Below are 10545 nucleotides of genomic sequence, written 5' to 3' on the forward strand. Positions count from 1 at the left end.
AGCCACAAAACCACTTTAATATGACTTTCCAATACTCTTTGAAAGGTCTCTATATTGATAAAATGAGCCTTTTAGCAAAGTAACACTTTTCGGGCATTTTCAAAGTGCTCCCGCTGAGTGAATTTTGTTCTGAAAATCGTGTTCCCGAAAATCTCCGGGCACCCCGCCAACCCCCCCTGCCAGAAATGACAAGTGTCAAATCAGCGGGTCAAACGGCCACCTCTACCAGGAGCACCCAAATCCCCGCAAATGGCACTTTTTTTTTTCTTCATCGGGACTTCCGACGAGGTTAATGATTTCCCAAACTGCAACTCATTAACTATGTCCTGAGACACTTGCCAGAAATGACACATGTCAATTTGGCGGTAGCAAATCACTTTCCCAGGCCGGGAAGCAACACCCGAGGCCCGCAAAAGGCGGCCGAATATTTTCTCATCGGACTTCCGCGTTTTGGTTAATCATGTCTCGAAATCGTTAAATGCACATGTCAATTCGGCGGGAGCAATTCACTTTCCCAAGCCGGAAAGCATCACCGGAGGCCCGCTTGAAGGGCCCTAATATTTTCTCATCGGACTTCCGCGTTTTGGTTAATCATGTCTCGAAATCGTTAAATGCACATGTCAATTCGGCGGGAGCAACTCACTTTCCCAGGCCGGGAAGCAACACCCGAGGCCCGCAAAAGGCGGCCGAATATTTCTCTCATCGGACTTCCATATTTTGGGGGTTGGATTCTCTCCCGCATTCCAGCCCCCTGGCCACGGGTCGCTCATTCACTTTCAGCCCGGGCCTTGCCAATTTGGTTAATCAGTTAGCCATGCACCAGACTCGGCCTCGCCTTTTTTCATTTATGGTTAATGATGTGCCCAGGCTGGGACTTAGTCCTCTCCAGCAGCCAAAACTTTTCACTGGTTAATGAGGTGCCCAGCCCGGCACTTAGTCTCTCTCCCCAGCAAGCTTACTTGGTCGGCCGACATTTGGATCCATTTTCGGGGCTTAATCGGGTCGAATACGGTCCCTTACGCAAGGGGAGCCGAAGCCCCGGCCTCTGCCAGGCGTCAGGCTGCCGTTTTTTAAGCCCGACCAAAAACCCGAAAATTGGTTAAAAATGGAAATAAATTTCCACCCAAAAAGGGTTAAAAGTCGGTTGGACGGCAGCCCTGGTCGGTCTCTGCAGACCTGGAGGCCCTAGACAGTAATCTGGAAAACAGACAAAGTCTCGAGAAACCACCTCCTACCATTCTCCAGGTAACCCCGCCAATCCCCCCTGCCAGAAATGACAAGTGTCAAATCAGCGGGACGGATTTGACTTTTGTGACCGACCGCTGGAACTTTTTTCGGCTACAGGCAGTCAAATTTTTCTCCTTCCGGACTTCCAGTACAACTTTGAACGGCCATATCTCCGCACTCCCGCGTCGGAGCCAAGCCGTTTTTACACCGTTAGACGCGGCTTCCCGTGCCCGTTCGAATGCCGCCCTGCTCGGCGGAAAAGGAGAATTTTTTTATTTTTCGGCCGATTTCGGGAAAAAAAATTCCCGCTCTGAACTCGGATTTTTCGGCTTTAATCGTTTCGTATACGGTCCCTTACGCAAGGGAGCCGAAGCCCCGGCCTCTGCCGGGCGTCAGGCTGCCGTTTTTAAGCCCGACCAAAAACCCGAAAATTGGTTAAAAATGGAAATAAATTTCCACCCAAAAAGGGTTAAAAGTCGGTTGGACGGCAGCCCGGGTCGGTCTCTGCAGACCTGGAGGCCCTAGACAGTAATCTGGAAAACAGATAAAGTCTCGAAAAACCACCTCCTACCATTCTCCAGGTACCCCGCCAATCCCCCCTGCCAGAAATGACAAGTGTCAAATCAGCGGGACGGATTTGACTTTTGTGACCGACCGCTGGAACTTTTTTCGGCTACAGGCAGTCAAATTTTTCTCCTTCCGGACTTCCAGTACAACTTTGAACGGCCATATCTCCGCACTCCCGCGTCGGAGCCAAGCCGTTTTTACACCGTTAGACGCGGCTTCCCGTGCCCGTTCGAATGCCACCCTGCTCGGCGGAAAAGGAGACATTTTTTTTTTCCGGCCGTTTTCGGGAAAAAATTTTCCCGCTCTGAACTCCGATTTTACGCCTTTAATCGATTCGGAGACGGTCGCTTACGCAAGGGAGGCGAAGCCCGGGCCTCTGCCGGGCGTCAGCCTGCCGTATGTAAGCCCGTCCGAAGCATGAGTTCCCACTTTTGGTTATCCAGTTGTCAATTTTAAAATTTCAGTTACTCAGTTGCCTGCTTGGTTAATCATTTGTCGCTCTGACATTTGGTTAACCAGTTGTCGATGTTCGAAATTCAGTTAATGAGTTGCCTCTTTGAAATTTCAGTTAATGAGTTGGCCCTTTGGTTACTCATTTGTCCCTGTGTCTTTTGGTTAACCAGTTGTCGATGTTCGAAATTCAGTTAATGAGTTGCCTCCTTGGTTACTCATTTGTCGCTCTGGCTTTTGGTTAACCAGTTGTCGATGTTCAAAATTACAGTTAATGAGTTGCCTCTTTGAAATTTCAGTTAATGAGTTGGCCCTTTGGTTACTCATTTGTCCCTGTGTCTTTTGGTTAACCAGTTGTCGATGTTCGAAATTCAGTTAATGAGTTGCCTCCTTGGTTAATCATTTGTCGCTCTGACTCTTGGTTAACCAGTTGTCGATGTTCAAAATTTCAGTTAATGAGCTGCTCTTATGTTCTATGATTTCCTACCTTGACAACTCATTAACCAGTGTTTCAAACAATGCACCAGGCCATTTGACGACCCCAACTCGGTTCCACAAGCGGGAAAGCAGCACCCCAAGGCCCGGTAAGGGGGCCGAATACATTCCCATCGTGAATTCCGTCCCAAATGTGAATGACAAGTTTTCAGTTAATCAGTTGCCTGCTTGGTTACTCATTTGTCGCTCTGACATTTGGTTAACCAGTTGTCGATGTTCAAATTTCAGTTAATGAGTAGCCTCTTTGAAATTTCAGTTAATGAGTTGGCCCTTTGGTTACTCATTTGTCCCTGTGTCTTTTGGTTACCCAGTTGTCGATGTTCGAAATTCAGTTAATGAGTTGCCTCCTTGGTTAATCATTTGTCGCTCTGACTCTTGGTTAACCAGTTGTCGATGTTCGAAATTCAGTTAATGAGTTGCCTCCTTGGTTAATCATTTGTCGCTCTGGCTTTTGGTTTACCAGTTGTCGATGTTCAAAATTTCAGTTAATGAGTTGCCTCTTTGAAATTTCAGTTAATGAGTTGGCCCTTTGGTTACTCATTTGTCCCTGTGTCTTTTGGTTAACCAGTTGTCGATGTTCGAAATTCAGTTAGTGAGTTGCCTCCTTGGTTAATCATTTGTCGCTCTGGCTTTTGGTTAACCAGTTGTCGATGTTCAAAATTTCAGTTAATGAGTTGCCTCTTTGAAATTTCAGTTAATGAGTTGGCCCTTTGGTTACTCATTTGTCCCTGTGTCTTTTGGTTAACCAGTTGTCGATGTTCGAAATTCAGTTAATGAGTTGCCTCCTTGGTTAATCATTTGTCGCTCTGGCTTTTGGTTAACCAGTTGTCGATGTTCAAAATTTCAGTTAATGAGCTGCTCTTATGTTCTATGATTTCCGACCTTGACAACTCATTAACCAGTGTTTCAAACAATGCACCAGGCCATTTGACGACCCCAACTCGGTTCCACAAGCGGGAAAGCAGCACCCCAAGGCCCGGTAAGGGGGCCGAATACATTCCCATCGTGAATTCCGTCCCAAATGTGAATGACAAGTTTTCAGTTAATCAGTTGCCTGCTTGGTTACTCATTTGTCGCTCTGACATTTGGTTAACCAGTTGTCGATGTTCAAAATTTCAGTTAATGAGTTGCCTCTTTGAAATTTCAGTTAATGAGTTGGCCCTTTGGTTACTCATTTGTCCCTGTGTCTTTTGGTTACCCAGTTGTCGATGTTCGAAATTCAGTTAATGAGTTGCCTCCTTGGTTAATCATTTGTCGCCCTGACTCTTGGTTAACCAGTTGTCGATGTTCGAAATTCAGTTAATGAGTTGCCTCCTTGGTTAATCATTTGTCGCTCTGACATTTGGTTAACCAGTTGTCGATGTTCGAAATTCAGTTAATGAGTTGCCTCCTTGGTTAATCATTTGTCGCTCTGGCTTTTGGTTAACCAGTTGTCGATGTTCAAAATTTCAGTTATTGAGTTGCCTCTTTGAAATTTCAGTTAATGAGTTGGCCCTTTGGTGACTCATTTGTCCCTGTGTCTTTTGGTTAACCAGTTGTCGATGTTCGAAATTCAGTTAATGAGTTGCCTCCTTGGTTAATCATTTGTCGCTCTGGCTTTTGGTTAACCAGTTGTCGATGTTCAAAATTTCAGTTAATGAGCTGCTCTTATGTTCTATGATTTCCGACCTTGACAACTCATTACCAGTGTTTCAAACAATGCACCAGGCCATTTGACGACCCCAACTCGGTTCCACAAGCGGGAAAGCAGCACCCCAAGGCCCGGTAAGGGGGCCGAATACATTCCCATCGTGAATTCCGTCCCAAATGTGAAAGACAAGTTTTCAGTTAATCAGTTGCCTGCTTGGTTACTCATTTGTCGCTCTGACATTTGGTTAACCAGTTGTCGATGTTCAAATTTCAGTTAATGAGTAGCCTCTTTGAAATTTCAGTTAATGAGTTGGCCCTTTGGTTACTCATTTGTCCCTGTGTCTTTTGGTTACCCAGTTGTCGATGTTCGAAATTCAGTTTATGAGTTGCCTCCTTGGTTACTCATTTGTCGCTCTGGCTTTTGGTTAACCAGTTGTCGATGTTCAAAATTTCAGTTAATGAGTTGCCTCTTTGAAATTTCAGTTAATGAGTTGGCCCTTTGGTGACTCATTTGTCCCTGTGTCTTTTGGTTAACCAGTTGTCGATGTTCGAAATTCAGTTAATGAGTTGCCTCCTTGGTTAATCATTTGTCGCTCTGGCTTTTGGTTAACCAGTTGTCGATGTTCAAAATTTCAGTTAATGAGCTGCTCTTATGTTCTATGATTTCCGACCTTGACAACTCATTAACCAGTGTTTCAAACAATGCACCAGGCCATTTGACGACCCCAACTCGGTTCCACAAGCGGGAAAGCAGCACCCCAAGGCCCGGTAAGGGGGCCGAATACATTCCCATCGTGAATTCCGTCCCAAATGTGAAAGACAAGTTTTCAGTTAATCAGTTGCCTGCTTGGTTACTCATTTGTCGCTCTGACATTTGGTTAACCAGTTGTCGATGTTCAAATTTCAGTTAATGAGTAGCCTCTTTGAAATTTCAGTTAATGAGTTGGCCCTTTGGTTACTCATTTGTCCCTGTGTCTTTTGGTTACCCAGTTGTCGATGTTCGAAATTCAGTTTATGAGTTGCCTCCTTGGTTACTCATTTGTCGCTCTGGCTTTTGGTTAACCAGTTGTCGATGTTCAAAATTTCAGTTAATGAGTTGCCTCTTTGAAATTTCAGTTAATGAGTTGGCCCTTTGGTTACTCATTTGTCCCTGTGTCTTTTGGTTATCCAGTTGTCGATGTTCGAAATTCAGTTAATGAGTTGCCTCCTTGGTTAATCATTTGTCGCTCTGGCTTTTGGTTAACCAGTTGTCGATGTTCAAAATTTCAGTTAATGAGCTGCTCTTATGTTCTATGATTTCCGACCTTGACAACTCATTAACCAGTGTTTCAAACAATGCACCAGGCCATTTGACGACCCCAACTCGGTTCCACAAGCGGGAAAGCAGCACCCCAAGGCCCGGTAAGGGGGCCGAATACATTCCCATCGTGAATTCCGTCCCAAATGTGAAAGACAAGTTTTCAGTTAATCAGTTGCCTGCTTGGTTACTCATTTGTCGCTCTGACATTTGGTTAACCAGTTGTCGATGTTCAAATTTCAGTTAATGAGTAGCCTCTTTGAAATTTCAGTTAATGAGTTGGCCCTTTGGTTACTCATTTGTCCCTGTGTCTTTTGGTTACCCAGTTGTCGATGTTCGAAATTCAGTTTATGAGTTGCCTCCTTGGTTACTCATTTGTCGCTCTGGCTTTTGGTTAACCAGTTGTCGATGTTCAAAATTTCAGTTAATGAGTTGCCTCTTTGAAATTTCAGTTAATGAGTTGGCCCTTTGGTTACTCATTTGTCCCTGTGTCTTTTGGTTAACCAGTTGTCGATGTTCGAAATTCAGTTAATGAGTTGCCTCCTTGGTTAATCATTTGTCGCTCTGGCTTTTGGTTAACCAGTTGTCGATGTTCAAAATTTCAGTTAATGAGTTGCCTCTTTGAAATTTCAGTTAATGAGTTGGCCCTTTGGTTACTCATTTGTCCCTGTGTCTTTTGGTTAACCAGTTGTCGATGTTCGAAATTCAGTTAATGAGTTGCCTCCTTGGTTAATCATTTGTCGCTCTGACATTTGGTTAACCAGTTGTCGATGTTCGAAATTCAGTTAATGAGTTGCCTCCTTGGTTAATCATTTGTCGCTCTGGCTTTTGGTTAACCAGTTGTCGATGTTCAAAATTTCAGTTAATGAGTTGCCTCTTTGAAATTTCAGTTAATGAGTTGGCCCTTTGGTTACTCATTTGTCCCTGTGTCTTTTGGTTAACCAGTTGTCGATGTTCGAAATTCAGTTACTGAGTTGCCTCCTTGGTTAATCATTTGTCGCTCTGGCTTTTGGTTAACCAGTTGTCGATGTTCAAAATTTCAGTTAATGAGCTGCTCTTATGTTCTATGATTTCCGACCTTGACAACTCATTAACCAGTGTTTCAAACAATGCACCAGGCCATTTGACGACCCCAACTCGGTTCCACAAGCGGGAAAGCAGCACCCCAAGGCCCGGTAAGGGGGCCGAATACATTCCCATCGTGAATTCCGTCCCAAATGTGAATGACAAGTTTTCAGTTAATCAGTTGCCTCCTTGGTTAATCATTTGTCGCTCTGACATTTGGTTATCCAGTTGTCGATGTTCAAAATTTCAGTTAATGAGTTGCCTCTTTGAAATTTCAGTTAATGAGTTGGCCCTTTGGTTACTCATTTGTCCCTGTGTCTTTTGGTTACCCAGTTGTCGATGTTCGAAATTCAGTTAATGAGTTGCCTCCTTGGTTAATCATTTGTCGCCCTGACTCTTGGTTAACCAGTTGTCGATGTTCGAAATTCAGTTATTGAGTTGCCTCCTTGGTTAATCATTTGTCGCTCTGACATTTGGTTAACCAGTTGTCGATGTTCGAAATTCAGTTAATGAGTTGCCTCCTTGGTTAATCATTTGTCGCTCTGGCTTTTGGTTAACCAGTTGTCGATGTTCAAAATTTCAGTTAATGAGTTGCCTCTTTGAAATTTCAGTTAATGAGTTGGCCCTTTGGTTAATCATTTGTCGCTCTGGCTTTTGGTTAACCAGTTGTCGATGTTCAAAATTTCAGTTAATGAGCTGCTCTTATGTTCTATGATTTCCGACCTTGACAACTCATTAACCAGTGTTTCAAACAATGCACCAGGCCATTTGACGACCCCAACTCGGTTCCACAAGCGGGAAAGCAGCACCCCCAAGCCCCGGTAAGGCGGCCGAATACATTCCCATCGTGAATTCCGTCCCAAATGTGAATGACAAGTTTTCAGTTAATCATTTGCCACCTTGGTTCATCATTTGCCACTCTGACTTTTGGTTTCCCAGTTGTCAGTTTTCACATTTCAGTTACTGAGTTGACTTTGTCTTTCTCACTCTGTGTATCTCTATCTTCTCTCTGTCTCTCTCAGTGTATGCGAGTGTCTGTGTGTGTTCCACTGCCGCCCGGCCAACCGGGTCCAAAGGCCCGCCACGTTACACACGAAAAACCCCGGTCTCGCTTCGGAGCGACGGGCACCCGGCTTCTCGGTGTCGGACCGACTCCGTTCAGATACCGCTGGATGCCCCTTGCCCCTGGCTTGCTCTGGCAGCCGGCGCGTGCAGGCCGCCCCCTGCCCCGCCGTCTCAGTGGTCGGAAAGCGGTCTCCAGCCAACGGCTGTACCTCGGCCGCGGAAAGAGGCAGCTACACAAGCGAGGCACTGCTCTGTGCGGCCCCGCCACCCCGTTCAGCTGCCGTTGTCCCCGACCGGATCGGACTTTCCTTCCCGAAGTTATCCCCGATAAGTCTGCCGCTGACCGACGGCCCGTCAGCCGCTGCGGGACGGCGACACTTTCCCGAACTCGCCCGGGGCCACTTCGGCAATATAGTGTGCGCCGGAGCCGGGGCTTTCCAACGAGCCATCCCCGAACGAAATCGGACACGGGAGTCGGGAGCGACAGGCGTTCGACTGGTGCCGGGCAACCGGGTCCAAACGCCCGCCTTGTTAAACACACGTACACCCCAGGCTCGATTCGGAGCGACGGGCACCCGGCTTCCCGGTGTCGGACCGACTCCGTTCAGATACCGTTGGATGCCCCTTGCCCCTGGCTTGCTCTGGCAGCCGGCGCGTGCAGGCCGCCCCCCGCCCCGCCGTCTCAGTGGTCGGAAAGTGGTCTCCAGCCAACGGCTGTACCTCGGCCGGGGAAAGGGGCAGCTACACAAGCCAGGCACTGGTCTGTGCGGGCCCGCCACCCCGTTCGGCTGCCGTTGATCCGGACCGGATCGGACTTTCCCTCCCGAAGTTATGCCCGATAAGCTGCCGCTCACCGGCGGCCCGTCAGCCGCTGCGGGATGGCGACACTTTGCCGAACTTGCCGGGGTCCAGGCCGATAATATAGTGTGCGCCAGCGCCGGGGCTTTCCAACGAGCCCTCCCTGACCGAAATCGGACACGGGAGTCCAGAGCGATAGGCGTTCGACTGCCGGCCGGCCAAACACAGGCAATCCCCCGCCGTTGCGGACCCGCTCCAGGACAACCGGGTCCAAACGCCCGCCTCGTTACACGCACGAAAACACCGGGCTCGATTCGGAGCGACGGGCACCCGGCTTCCCGGTGTCGGACCGACTCCGTTCCGGGTACCCGTTGGATGCCCCTTGCCCCTGGCTTGCTAGGACAGCCGGCGCGTCAAGGTGGGCCCCCGCGGCTCCGGCTCAGCAGTCGGAAAGCGGTCTCCAGCCAACGGCTGTACCTCGGCCGGGGAAAGGGGCAGCTACACAAGCCCGCTACTGGTCTGTGCGGGCCCCGCCACCCCGTTCAGTGGAAGTTGACCCCGACCGGATCGGACTTTCCTTCCCGAAGTTATCCCCGATAAGCTGCCGCTGACCGACGGGGCGGCAGCCGGTACGGGACTGCGACACTTTCCCGAACTTGCCGGGGTCCAGGCCGATAATATAGTGTGCGCCAGCGCCGGGGCTTTCCAATGAGCCCTCCCTGACCGAAATCGGACACGGGAGTCCGGAGCCAAAGGCGTTCGACTGCCGGCCGGCCAAACTCAGGCAACCTCCCGCCGTTGCGGACCCGCTCCCGGACAACCGGGTCCAAACGCCCGCCCTGTTACACGCACGAAAACACCGGGCTCGATTCGGAGCGACGGGCACCCGGCTTCCCGGTGTCGGACCGACTCCGTTCCGGTACCACTGGATGCCCCCTTGCCCCTGGCTTGCTAGGACAGCCGGCGCGTCAAGGTGGGCCCCCGCGGCTCCGGCTCAGCAGTCGGAAAGCGGTCTCCAGCCAACGGCTGTACCTCGGCCGGGCCAAGCGGCAGCTGCACAAGCCCCGCTACTGGTCTGTGCGGCCCCCCCACCCCGTTCAGTAGCAGTTCACCCCAACCGGATCGGACTTTCCGTCCCGAAGTTATCCCCGATAAGCTGCCGCTGACCGACGGGGCGGCAGCCGCTACGGGACTGCGACACTTTCCCGAACTTGCCGGGGTCCAGGCCGATAATATAGTGTGCGCCAGCGCCGGGGCTTTCCAACGAGCCCTCCCTGACCGAAATCGGACACGGGAGTCCGGAGCCAAAGGCGTTCGACTGCCGGCCGGCCAAACACAGGCAACCTCCCGCCGTTGCGGACCCGCTCCCGGACAACCGGGTCCAAACGCCCGCCCTGTTACACGCACGAAAACACCGGGCTCGATTCGGAGCGACGGGCACCCGGCTTCCCGGTGTCGGACCGACTCCGTTCCGGTACCACTGGATGCCCCTTGCCCCTGGCTTGCTAGTACAGCCGGCGCGTCAAGGTGGGCCCCCCGCGGCTCCGGCTCAGCAGTCGGAAAGCGGTCTCCAGCCAACGGCTGTACCTCGGCCGGGCCAAGCGGCAGCTGCACAAGCCCGCTACTGGTCTGTGCGGCCCCCCCACCCCGTTCAGTCGCAGTTCACCCCAACCGGATCGGACTTTCCGTCCCGAAGTTATCCCCGATAAGCTGCCGCTGACCGACGGGGCGGCAGCCGCTACGGGACTGCGACACTTTCCCGAACTTGCCGGGGTCCAGGCCGATAATATAGTGTGCGCCAGCGCCGGGGCTTTCCAACGAGCCCTCCCTGACCGAAATCGGACACGGGAGTCCGGAGCGAAAGGCGTTCGACTGCCGGCCGGCCAAACCCAGGCAATCTCCCGCCGTTGCGGACCCGCTCCCGGACAACCGGGTCCAAACGCCCGCCCTGT

The sequence above is a fragment of the Somniosus microcephalus genome, unplaced genomic scaffold (genome assembly GCF_052327205.1).
Source record: "Somniosus microcephalus isolate GS21.2 unplaced genomic scaffold, FLI_Smic_1.0 scaffold1598, whole genome shotgun sequence".
NCBI lineage: Eukaryota > Metazoa > Chordata > Chondrichthyes > Squaliformes > Somniosidae > Somniosus > Somniosus microcephalus.